Here is a 9,867-nt window from a genome sequence, read left to right on the forward strand (position 1 = left end):
CAGGGGGACGGGGTCTCCCCTCGCTGCTGGGGTGGTGGGGGGCAAACGGAAGGGGTGGGAAAAATGGTGCGGGGCACCCCAAAAAACGGGGTGGGAAAAAGAAGGGGGCACCCGGATTTGAACCGGGGACCTCTTGATCTGCAGTCAAATGCTCTACCACTGAGCTATACCCCCGGCGCGAGACTCGGCCCGCCGGCGGCAATAGCACGGGCACCGGGACACCGGGACACCGGGACAGCGGGACAGCGGGACACCACCGGGACACCGGGACACCGGGACACCGGGACAGCGGGACATCACCGGGACACCACCGGGACACCACCGGGACACCGGGACACCGGGACACCGGGGCACGGGCACCGGGACAGCGGGACAGCGGGGCACCGGGACACCACCGGGACACCGGGACACCGGGACACCGGGACACCGGGACACCGGGACACCACCGGGGCACCGGGGCACCGGGATACCGGGGCACCGGGACACCAGGGCACGGGGACACCGGGACACCGGCACGGACACCGGGACACCGGGGCACCGGGACACCGGGGCACGGGGACACCGGGACACCGGGACACTGGGACACCGGGACAACGGGACACCACCGGGACACCGGGACACCGGCACGGGCACCGGGACACCGGGACACCGGGGCTCCGGGGCACCGGGGCACCGGGACACCGGCACGGGCACCCCGAGACGCGGGGAGCCGGGTCAGGGGCACCCCGAAACACGGACAGCCCGGGTCAGGGGCACCCCGAAATATGGACACACCGAAACACGGACAGCCCGGGTCAGGGGCACCCCAAAATATGGACAACCCGAAATATGGACAGCCCGGTCAGGGGCACCCCAAAATATGGACACCCCCAAAACATGGACACCCCCGGGTGAGGGGCACCCCCACCCACACAAACACCCACCCACGGGCACCCCCAAACCACGGGCATCGGTCACGGGCATCCCGCACCCAGGGGCACCCCCAATCCAAGATACCCCAAACCCCCAAAAGCCCCAAACCCCCAAAACCCCCATAACCCCCAAACCCCCAGTCCCCCCCAAACTCCAAAACCCTCAAAACCCCCAAACCCCCAAAACCCCCAAACCCCCAAATCTCCAAAACTCCCAAACCTCCAAAATCCCCAAACCCTCAAAACCCCCAAAACCCCAAAACCCCCAAACCCCCCAATCCCCCAAACCCCAAAACCCCAAACCCCCAAAAACCCCAAACCCCCCCAATCCCCCACTCCCCCCCCGAAACCCCAAACCCCCCAAACCCCCAAACCCCGAAACCCCCAAACCCCCAAACCCCAGTCCCCCCCAGAACCCCCAAAACCTCCAAAACCCCCAAACCCCCAAAACCCCCAAATCTCCAAACCCCCCAAACCCCAAAACCCAAAACCCCCGAACCCCCAAAACCCCAGTCCCCCCCAAACCCCCCAATCCCCCAGTCCCCCCAAACCCCCAAACCCCGAAACCCCAAAACCCCCAAACCCCCAAACCCCCAAACCCCAAACCCCCAAACCCCCAAAACCCCCAAACCCCCAATCCCCCCCGGAACCCCCAAACCCCCGTGGGCACCCCCGGGCTGTGCGTGCCCCGCGGGTCTCGGGGTGTGCGTGGGACCCCCCCAAAGTGCCAGCCGGGCGTTTTGGGGGGCCCGGGCGGTGGCGGGACCCCCGCGGCGCTGCAGGGGTTAACGCGGAGGTGGCGCAGCGGGGCGCGGATGGGCGCAGCGGGGTCAATGTTTGCTCCCAAATCCGCGGGGTAAACACGGGGGGGTGAAGGGTTTTGGGGGGGTTTTGGGGGGGTTTTGGGGGGGGGGTCGGATCCTCCTCGGGGCGCTGAGCAAACCCCGGAACAGGCGGAGAAAAATTTGGGGTCACCCCATTGTGGTTGTGTCACCCCGCGGGGCGGCTGGGGAAACTGAGGCACGGCGGGAGCGGGAAGGGTGGGCGAGGGAGGGGGGGGACGGAGGGAAGGGGGATTGTCACATCGCGGGGGACCCCCAGTGCGCCCCAATCCCCAAAAGCTTTTGGGGTGACACCCCCCCCCCCCCCCGTGCTGCTGGGACCTGGGAACGATCCAAAAATGTCCCCAAAACTGTCCCAAAAACGTCCCCAAAACTGTCCCAGCCATGTCCCCAAAACTGTCCCAAAAACGTCCCCAAAACTGTCCCAGCAGTGTCCCCAAAACTGTCCCAGCAGTGTCCCCAAAACTGTCCCAAAAACGTCCCCAAAACTGTCCCAGCCATGTCCCCAAAACTGTCCCAGCAGTGTCCCCAAAATTGTCACAGCAGTGTCCCAAAATTGTCACAAAATGTCCCCAAAACTGTCCCAGAATTGTACCCAAAACTGTCACAGCAGTGTCCCCAAAACTGCTCCAGCAATGTCCCCAAAACTGTCACAGCAGTGTCCCCAAAATTGTCACAAAATGTCCCCAAAACTATCCCAGAATCGTACCCAAAACTGTCCCAAAAATGTCCCCAAAACAGTCCCAGCAATGTCCCCAAAACTGTCCCAACAATGTCCCCCAAAGCTGTCCCAGCCATGTCCCCAAAACTGTTCCAGCAGTGTCCCCAAAATTGTCACAAAATGTCCCCAAAACTGTCCCAGCAGTGTCCCCAAAACTGTCCCAACAATGTCCCTCAAAGCTGTCCCAGCAATGTCCCCAAAACTGTCCCAGCAGTGTCCCCAAAATTGTCACAAAATGTCCCCAAAACTGTCCCAGATTTGTACCCAAAACTGTCACAGCAGTGTCCCCAAAACTGCTCCAGCAATGTCCCCAAAACTGTCACAGCAGTGTCCCCAAAATTGTCACAAAATGTCCCCAAAACTGTCCCAGAATCGTACCCAAAACTGTCCCAAAAATGTCCCCAAAACAGTCCCAGCAATGTCCCCAAAACTGTCACAAAGTGTCCCCAAAACTGCTCCAGCAATGTCCCCAAAACTGTCCCAGAATCGTACCCAAAACTGTCACAAAAATGTCCCCAAAACTGTCCCAAAAATGTCCCCAAAACAGTCCCAGCAATGTCCCCAAAACTGTCCCAACAATGTCCCCAAAACTGTCACAAAAATGTCCCCAAAATTGTCACAAAAATGTCCCCAAAACAGTCCCAGCAATGTCCCCAAAACTGTCACAGCAGTGTCCCCAAAATTGTCACAAAATGTCCCCAAAATTGTCTCAGAATCGTACCCAAAACTGTCCCAGCAATGTCCCAGCAATTTCCCCAAAAATGTCCCAGATTCGTACCCAAAACTGTCACAAAATGTCCCCAAAACTGTCCCAGCCTACCCCGAGATGTGGGGGGACACAGGGCACCCCAAATTACACCCAAAATCATCATTCCAAATTACGGGGGCACACAGGGCACCCCAAATTGCACCCCAAAAATCCTCATTTTGGGTTACGGGGGCACACGGGGCACCCCAAATTACACCCAAAATAATAATTCCAAATTACGGGGGCACACAGGGCACCCCAAATTGCACCCCAAAATCATCATTCCAAATTACGGGGGCACACAGGGCACCCCAAATGACACCCAAAATCATCATTCCAAATTACGGGGGCACACAGGGCACCCCAAATGACACCCAAAATCATCATTCCAAATTACGGGGGCACACGGGGCACCCCAAAGTGCCCCCGCAGGGACCCCAAGTGGATGGCAGAGGTCTGGGGGGGCGCGGGCACGGAGCCCCCCGCGCGTTTGGGGACACGGAGGTGGCACCGGCGGGCGATAAGGGCACGGCGATAAGGGCACGGCGATAAGGGCACGGCGATAAGCGCCGGGCTCGCAGCCCATTCCGGAGGTGCCAATCCCCTCACCCCGGCCCGGGAGGGGGCACCGGGCATGGGGGCACCCAAACATCGGGGAGATGCCAGCCCTGTGCCACTTTTGGGGTGCCAGCTTTGCCCCCCAACTTTTTCGCATTGGGGACACCCAAACACCAGCCCTGTGCCACTTTTGGGGTGCCAGCTTTGCCCCCCAATTTTTCCGCAGGGGGGACACGCAAACACCGGGCAGATGCCAGCCCTGTGCCCCTTTTGGGGGTGCCAGCTTTGCCCCCCAACTTTTCCCCGGGGGGGACACGCAAACACCGGGCAGATGCCAGCCCGGTGCCCTTTTTGGGGGTCCCAGCTTTGCCCCCCAACTTTTCCCCGGGGGGGCACCCAAACACCGGGCAGATGCCAGCCCTGTGCCCCTTTTGGGGATGCCAGCTTTGCCCCCCAATTTTTTCGCATTGGGGACACCCAAACACCGGGCAGATGCCAGCCCTGTGCCCCTTTTTGGGGGTGCCAGCTTTGCCCCCCAACTTTTCCGAGAAGGGGACACCCAAATACCGGGCAGATGCCAGCCCGGTGCCACTTTTGGGGTGCCAGCTTTGCCCCCCAACTTTTTCGCATTGGGGACACCCAAACACCAGCCCTGTGCCACTTTTGGGGTGCCAGCTTTGCCCCCCAATTTTTCCGTGGAGGGGACACCGAAACATCGGGCAGATGCCAGCCCGGTGCCCTTTTTGGGGGTGCCAGCTTTGCCCCCCAACTTTTCCGCAGGGGGGACACGCAAACATCGGGGAGATGCCAGCCCGGTGCCTCTTTTGGGGTGCCAGCTTTGCCCCCCAACTTTTCCCCGGGGAGGACACCCAAACATCGGGGAGATGCCAGCCCTGTGCCCCTTTTGGGGGTGCCAGCTTTGCCCCCCAACTTTTCCCTCTGTCTGCACCTCGTTCCTGCTGTGCCCGCCCTGGGAAAAGGGGGAATAAACCCCCCAGAGAATTGTAGGGTTGGGGGGCACGGGGTACCCCAAATTGTGCCAGGCAGTCCCCCCGAGCTGGGGGGGGGGCTGTAAGATATGGGGTGGGGATGTGAGGGGTTGGAGGGGACACGGGGCACCCCAAATTCCACCCAAAATCATCATCCCACACCCCAAATTCCACCCCAAATCACCACACGGAGCTATGGGGGCACACAGGGCACCCCAAATTCCACCCAAAATCACCACACGGAGCTATGGGGGCACACAGGACACCCCAAATTCCACCCCAAATCCTCACTCCGAGCTATGGGGGCACACAGGACACCCCAAATTCCACCCCAAATCCCCACCCCACAGCCCAGGCCGTGCCCGGGGGGGGTTCTGTTTGTTTGCCCGGGGTTGGGGGGGGGCTGTGTGTTTGTTTGTTTGCCCCGGGGCCGGTGCCCACCCCGGGGGCAAGGCTGGCAATTATGGAAATCCCTTAAGCCCCGCTCGCCCCCTCGCAGCCCATTCGGTTGGCAAACACCGGGAGCAGCGGGGGGCCGGGGCGACCCCCGGCTACAAAAGCCCCGCGGGCCGGCCGAGCTGGCACCGCCACCGCCATGGTGACACCCCCGGCCACCCTCTGCCTCGTCGCCTGGCTGCTGCCACCCGCCGCCGGGCACCTCTGGGCATGGATGTTCTCCCTGCCCCAAAATTCGCCCGACGCGGCAGCGCTGGGCAGGAGCCCCGGGGAGGACGCGGAGGAGGTGAGGCACCCATGGGTGAGGAGGGTGGGGGGCACGGGGGGACAGGAGGGGTGGCAGAGGGCCGGGGTGGGCGCAGAGATGGGTTGGCAGCCTGGGTGGGCACAGAGGGGGTACGGAGGGGGCAAAGAGTGGGGGCACAGAAGGGGCACAGAGCTCGGTTTGCAGCCTGGGTGGGTGGGTGCAGGATTTACAGCCAGGGTGGGCACAGAGGGGACAAAGAGGGGGCAGAGAGGGGGCACAGAGCTGGATTGGCAGCCTGGGTGGGTGGGCACGGGGGTGGGTGGGGGCAGAATTTACAGCCGGGGGCACGGAGGGGGCACGGAGGGGGCACGGAGGGGGCGCAGGGGCAGAAGTCGCTGCCACAGGCTGGCAGCAGGGGATGGGTTTGCAGCGGGGGTCGCCCGAGGTCACCCCGCAATGTCCCACCGGGGACGGGGACACGGGTGGGGTCCGGGGATGGACACGGGGATGGACACGGGGGGTGCGGGGATGGACACGGGGGACACGGGGATGGACACGGGGGGTGCGGGGATGGACACGGGAGACACGGGGATGGACACGGGGGACACGGGGATGGACACGGGGGGTCCGGGGATGGACACGGGGGACACGGGGATGGACACGGGAATGGACACGGGGGGTCCGGGGATGGACACGGGGGGCCCGGGGATGGACACGGGGGACCCGGGGATGGACACGGGGGATCCGCTCACGGCCGGGGGTGGACCCGGGGGTCCGGGGTTGGGCCCGGGGGTCCGGTGCTGACCGGGGGCGGACACGGGGTATCCGCTCACGGCCGGGAATGGACACGGGGCACCCGGGGATGGACACGGGGGATCCGCTCACGGCCGGGGTTGGGCCCGGGGGTCCGGTGCTGACGGGGGCGGACCGGGGGTCCGGTGCTGACCGGGGTTGTGCCCGGGGGTCCGGTGCTGACCGGGGGCGGACCGGGGGGTCCGATGCTGACCGGGGGCGGACCGGGGGTCCGGTGCTGACCGGGGGCGGACCGGGGGTCCGGGGTTGTGCCCGGGGGTCCGATGCTGACCGGGGGCGGACCGGGGGTCCGGTGCTGACCTTGGGCGGACCGGGGGTCCGGGGTTGTGCCCGGGGGTCCGATGCTGACCGGGGGCGGACCGGGGGTCCGGTGCTGACCTTGGGCGGACCGGGGGTCCGGGGTTGTGCCCGGGGGTCCGGTGCTGACCGGGGGCGGACCGGGGGTCCGGGGCGCGGTGGCGGCGGGGCCGGGGGGGCGCCGGCCGCTCCAGTGGCGCAATCGGTCAGCGCGCGGTACTTATAGGGCGGTACACGAGCGATGCCGAGGTTGTGAGTTCGAGCCTCACCTGGAGCAGGACTTTTGTGGGGGTTCTCTCCGCCCCCCTTGCATTTCCCCCCTCACACACACTTTGCCCCACCGCCGGGTTTTGTTTTATCGAGGAAAAATCAAATCCCAAAACCGCTGCGGATGGAGCTAGCCGGGCTGGCAGAGCGCTGCCGCCAGGCTCTGCCCCCCAAAATCCCCCCGAGGTGGGAGCAGCTGGGGCTCTGCGCCGTTCCCAGCCTGAATGTTGGGGTCAGGAACGGGGTGGGCGATGAGGTGTGACCCCATCCCCATCCCCACGCGTGACATGGCGTGTCCCCTCCTCCGCAGGTGACCCCGTGCGGCCCCGCCGCCCCCTGTGCCCACGGGCATTTCTGCGACGAGCACTTCGGGCTGTGCCTGCCCACGCGGCCCGCGGGGCACCACTGCCGCCACGACCCGCACTGCGCCCCCGGCCTCGTCTGCGTCTTCGGCCGGTGCCAGCAGCCCGTGCCCCCCGGGCAGGACGGTGAGTGGGGGGCTGGCATGGGGGGCGCAGGCTCTGCCAGCGTGGGGGGGCGCGATGCTGAGCGGTGATGAACCAGGGGGGGCTGGGGGGGCTCAGAGTGGGGGTATCCATCCCCTAAATCCACTCTCTGTGCCAGGAGCGCGGTGCCAGCGGTGCCTGGCACTGGTTCAAAGCTGCCACGTCCCCCTTGGGGGTCTTGAAGAATCAGGGGGGTCAGAGTGGGGGTCTCCATCCCCTAAATCCGCTCTCTGTGCCAGGAGCGCGGTGCCAGCGGTGCCTGGTGCTGACCCAGATCTGCCACGTCTGGCCCGGGGGTCTCGCTGCATCAGGGGTTCTCAGAGTGGGGGTCTCCATCCCCTAAATCTGCACTTTGTGCCACCAGGAACGTGGTGCCAGCGGTGCCTGGCACTGACCCAGAGCTGCCACGTCCCCCCTTGAGGGTCTTGCATAATCAGGGGGGTTCAGAGTGGGGGTCTCCCTCCCCTAAATCCGTTTTCTGTGCCACTAGGAACGTGGTGCCTGGCACTGACCAAGAGCTGCCACATCCCCCCGGGGGTCTCACTGAACCAGGGGGTGTCAGAGTGGGGGTCTCCCTCCCCTAAATCCACTCTCCGTGCCACCAGGAACGTGATGCCTGGCACTGACCCAGAGCTGCCACGTCCTCCTCGGGGTCTCGCTGACCCAGGGGGTGTTGGGGTCTCAGAGTGGGGGTCTCCCTCCCCTAAATCCTTTTTATGTGCCAGGAGCGCAGTGCCAGCGGCGCCTGGCACTGGCTCAGAGCTGCCACGTCCCCCTTGGGGGTCTCACTGAACCAGGGGGTGTCAGAGTGGGGGTCTCCACCCCCTAAATCCCTTTTCGGTGCCAGGAGCGCGGTGCCAGCGGGACGAGGAGTGCGGGCCCGGCGGCTGCTGTGCTCGCCAGCACGGCGAGCGCGTTTGCCAGCGGCGCCTGGCACCGGCCCAGAGCTGCCACGTCCCGCCCGGGGGTCTCGCCTTCAGCATCAACCAAGTGTGCCCCTGCCAGGCCGGCCTGGTCTGCCGGCCCTCCGCACCCTCCGGAGAGTGAGTTCGGGGCTGGGTGGGGCTGGGCGGGGGGCGTGGGGCACCCCTGGGTGCAGCCCAGGCTGGGGGCACAGCGCTGAGGTGTCGCCCCGGTGTCGCTGTCCGCAGGAAAGCGTCCGAGTACCGGCCGGAGAAGAGCGAGTGGCGCTGCCGGCCGCGCTGAGAGCCCGCGCTGATATTTATTGCCTGTAAATAGCGTGGCCGGAGCCGATCAAGCCGGCCCGGCCCTCGCCGTGCGTGCCCCGGGGGCGCTGGAGCCCCCCGAGCCCCGCGCGGGGTCCTCGCCCCTTCCCCTCCCCCGGAGCCCCGGGCGGGTCCCGGCTCCGGCCCCGCCCCGAGCAGGGGGCGGTGCGGGGGTCGCTGAGCTGGGACCGCTCCGGCCGAGGTGGCCGCAGCGCCCCCGTGTCCCCCCGTGTCCCCCTGTGTCCCTCTGCACCCCTCCGTGTCCCCCCGTGTCCCCCCGTGTCCCTCTGCACCACTCCGTGTCCCCCCGTGTCCCCCTGTGCCACTCCGTGTCCCTCCGTGTCCCCCCGTGTCCCCCTGTGCCACTCCGTGTCCCCCTGTGTCCCTCTGCACCCCTCCGTGTCCCCCCGTGTCCCTCCGTGTCCCCCGTGTCCCCCCGTGTCCCCCTGTGCCACTCCGTGTCCCCCCGTGTCCCCCCGTGTCCCTCCGTGTCCCCCCGTGTCCCCCCCATCCCTCCATATCCCCCTGTGTCCCTCCGTGTCCCTCCACGTCCCCTCGTGTCCCCCGTATCCCCCCGTGTCCCTCCGTGTCCCCCATATCCTCCCGTGTCCCCCCGTGTCCCCCCGTGTCCCCCTGTGCCACTCCGTGTCCCCCCGTGTCCCTCCGTGTCCCCCCGTGTCCCCCCGTGTCCCTCCGTGTCCCCCCGTGTCCCCCCCATCCCTCCATATCCCCCCGTGTCCCTCCGTGTCCCTCCACGTCCCCTCGTGTCCCCCATATCCCCCCGTGTCTCCCCGTGTCCCCCTGTGTCCCTCTGCACCCCCCCGTGTCCCCCTGTGCCACTCCGTGTTCCCCCGTGTCCCCCCGTGTCCCTTCGTGTCCCCCTGTGTCCCTCTGCACCCCTCCGTGTCCCCCCGTGTCCCCCCGTGTCCCTCTGCACCACTCCGTGTCCCCCCGTGTCCCCCTGTGCCACTCCGTGTCCCTTCGTGTCCCCCTATGCCACTCCGTGTCCCCCCGTGTCCCTCCGTGTCCCTCCACGTCCCCTCGTGTCCCTTCGTGTCCCCCTGTGCCACTCCGTGTCCCCCCGTGTCCCCCGTGTCCCCCCATGTCCCCCCGTGTCCCCCATGTCCCCCCGTGTCCCTCCGTGTCCCCCCGTGTCCCCCCCATCCCTCCATATCCCCCCGTGTCACCCCCGTGTCCTTCCACGTCCCCTCGTGTCCCCCATATCCCCCCGTGTCCCTCCGTGTCCCCCATATCCTCCCGTGTCACTCCGTGTCCCCCGTGTCCCC

General features: G+C 65.9%; 2 non-coding genes across 2 annotated transcripts; one reads left to right on the forward strand and one right to left on the reverse strand.

The window, feature by feature from the left end:
* Nucleotides 1–102: 102 nt before the first annotated feature.
* TRNAC-GCA (transfer RNA cysteine (anticodon GCA)) lies at nt 103–174 on the reverse strand. Its single transcript has one exon. It is a non-coding gene; the product is annotated as a tRNA-Cys (tRNA).
* Nucleotides 175–6,769: 6,595 nt separating this feature from the next.
* TRNAI-UAU (transfer RNA isoleucine (anticodon UAU)) lies at nt 6,770–6,859 on the forward strand. The gene is given in 2 exon segments: nt 6,770–6,807; nt 6,824–6,859. It is a non-coding gene; the product is annotated as a tRNA-Ile (tRNA).
* Nucleotides 6,860–9,867: the final 3,008 nt, after the last annotated feature.

This window comes from Lonchura striata, chromosome 27 (assembly GCF_050655825.1).
Source record: "Lonchura striata isolate lonStrDom1 chromosome 27, ASM5065582v1, whole genome shotgun sequence".
NCBI lineage: Eukaryota > Metazoa > Chordata > Aves > Passeriformes > Estrildidae > Lonchura > Lonchura striata.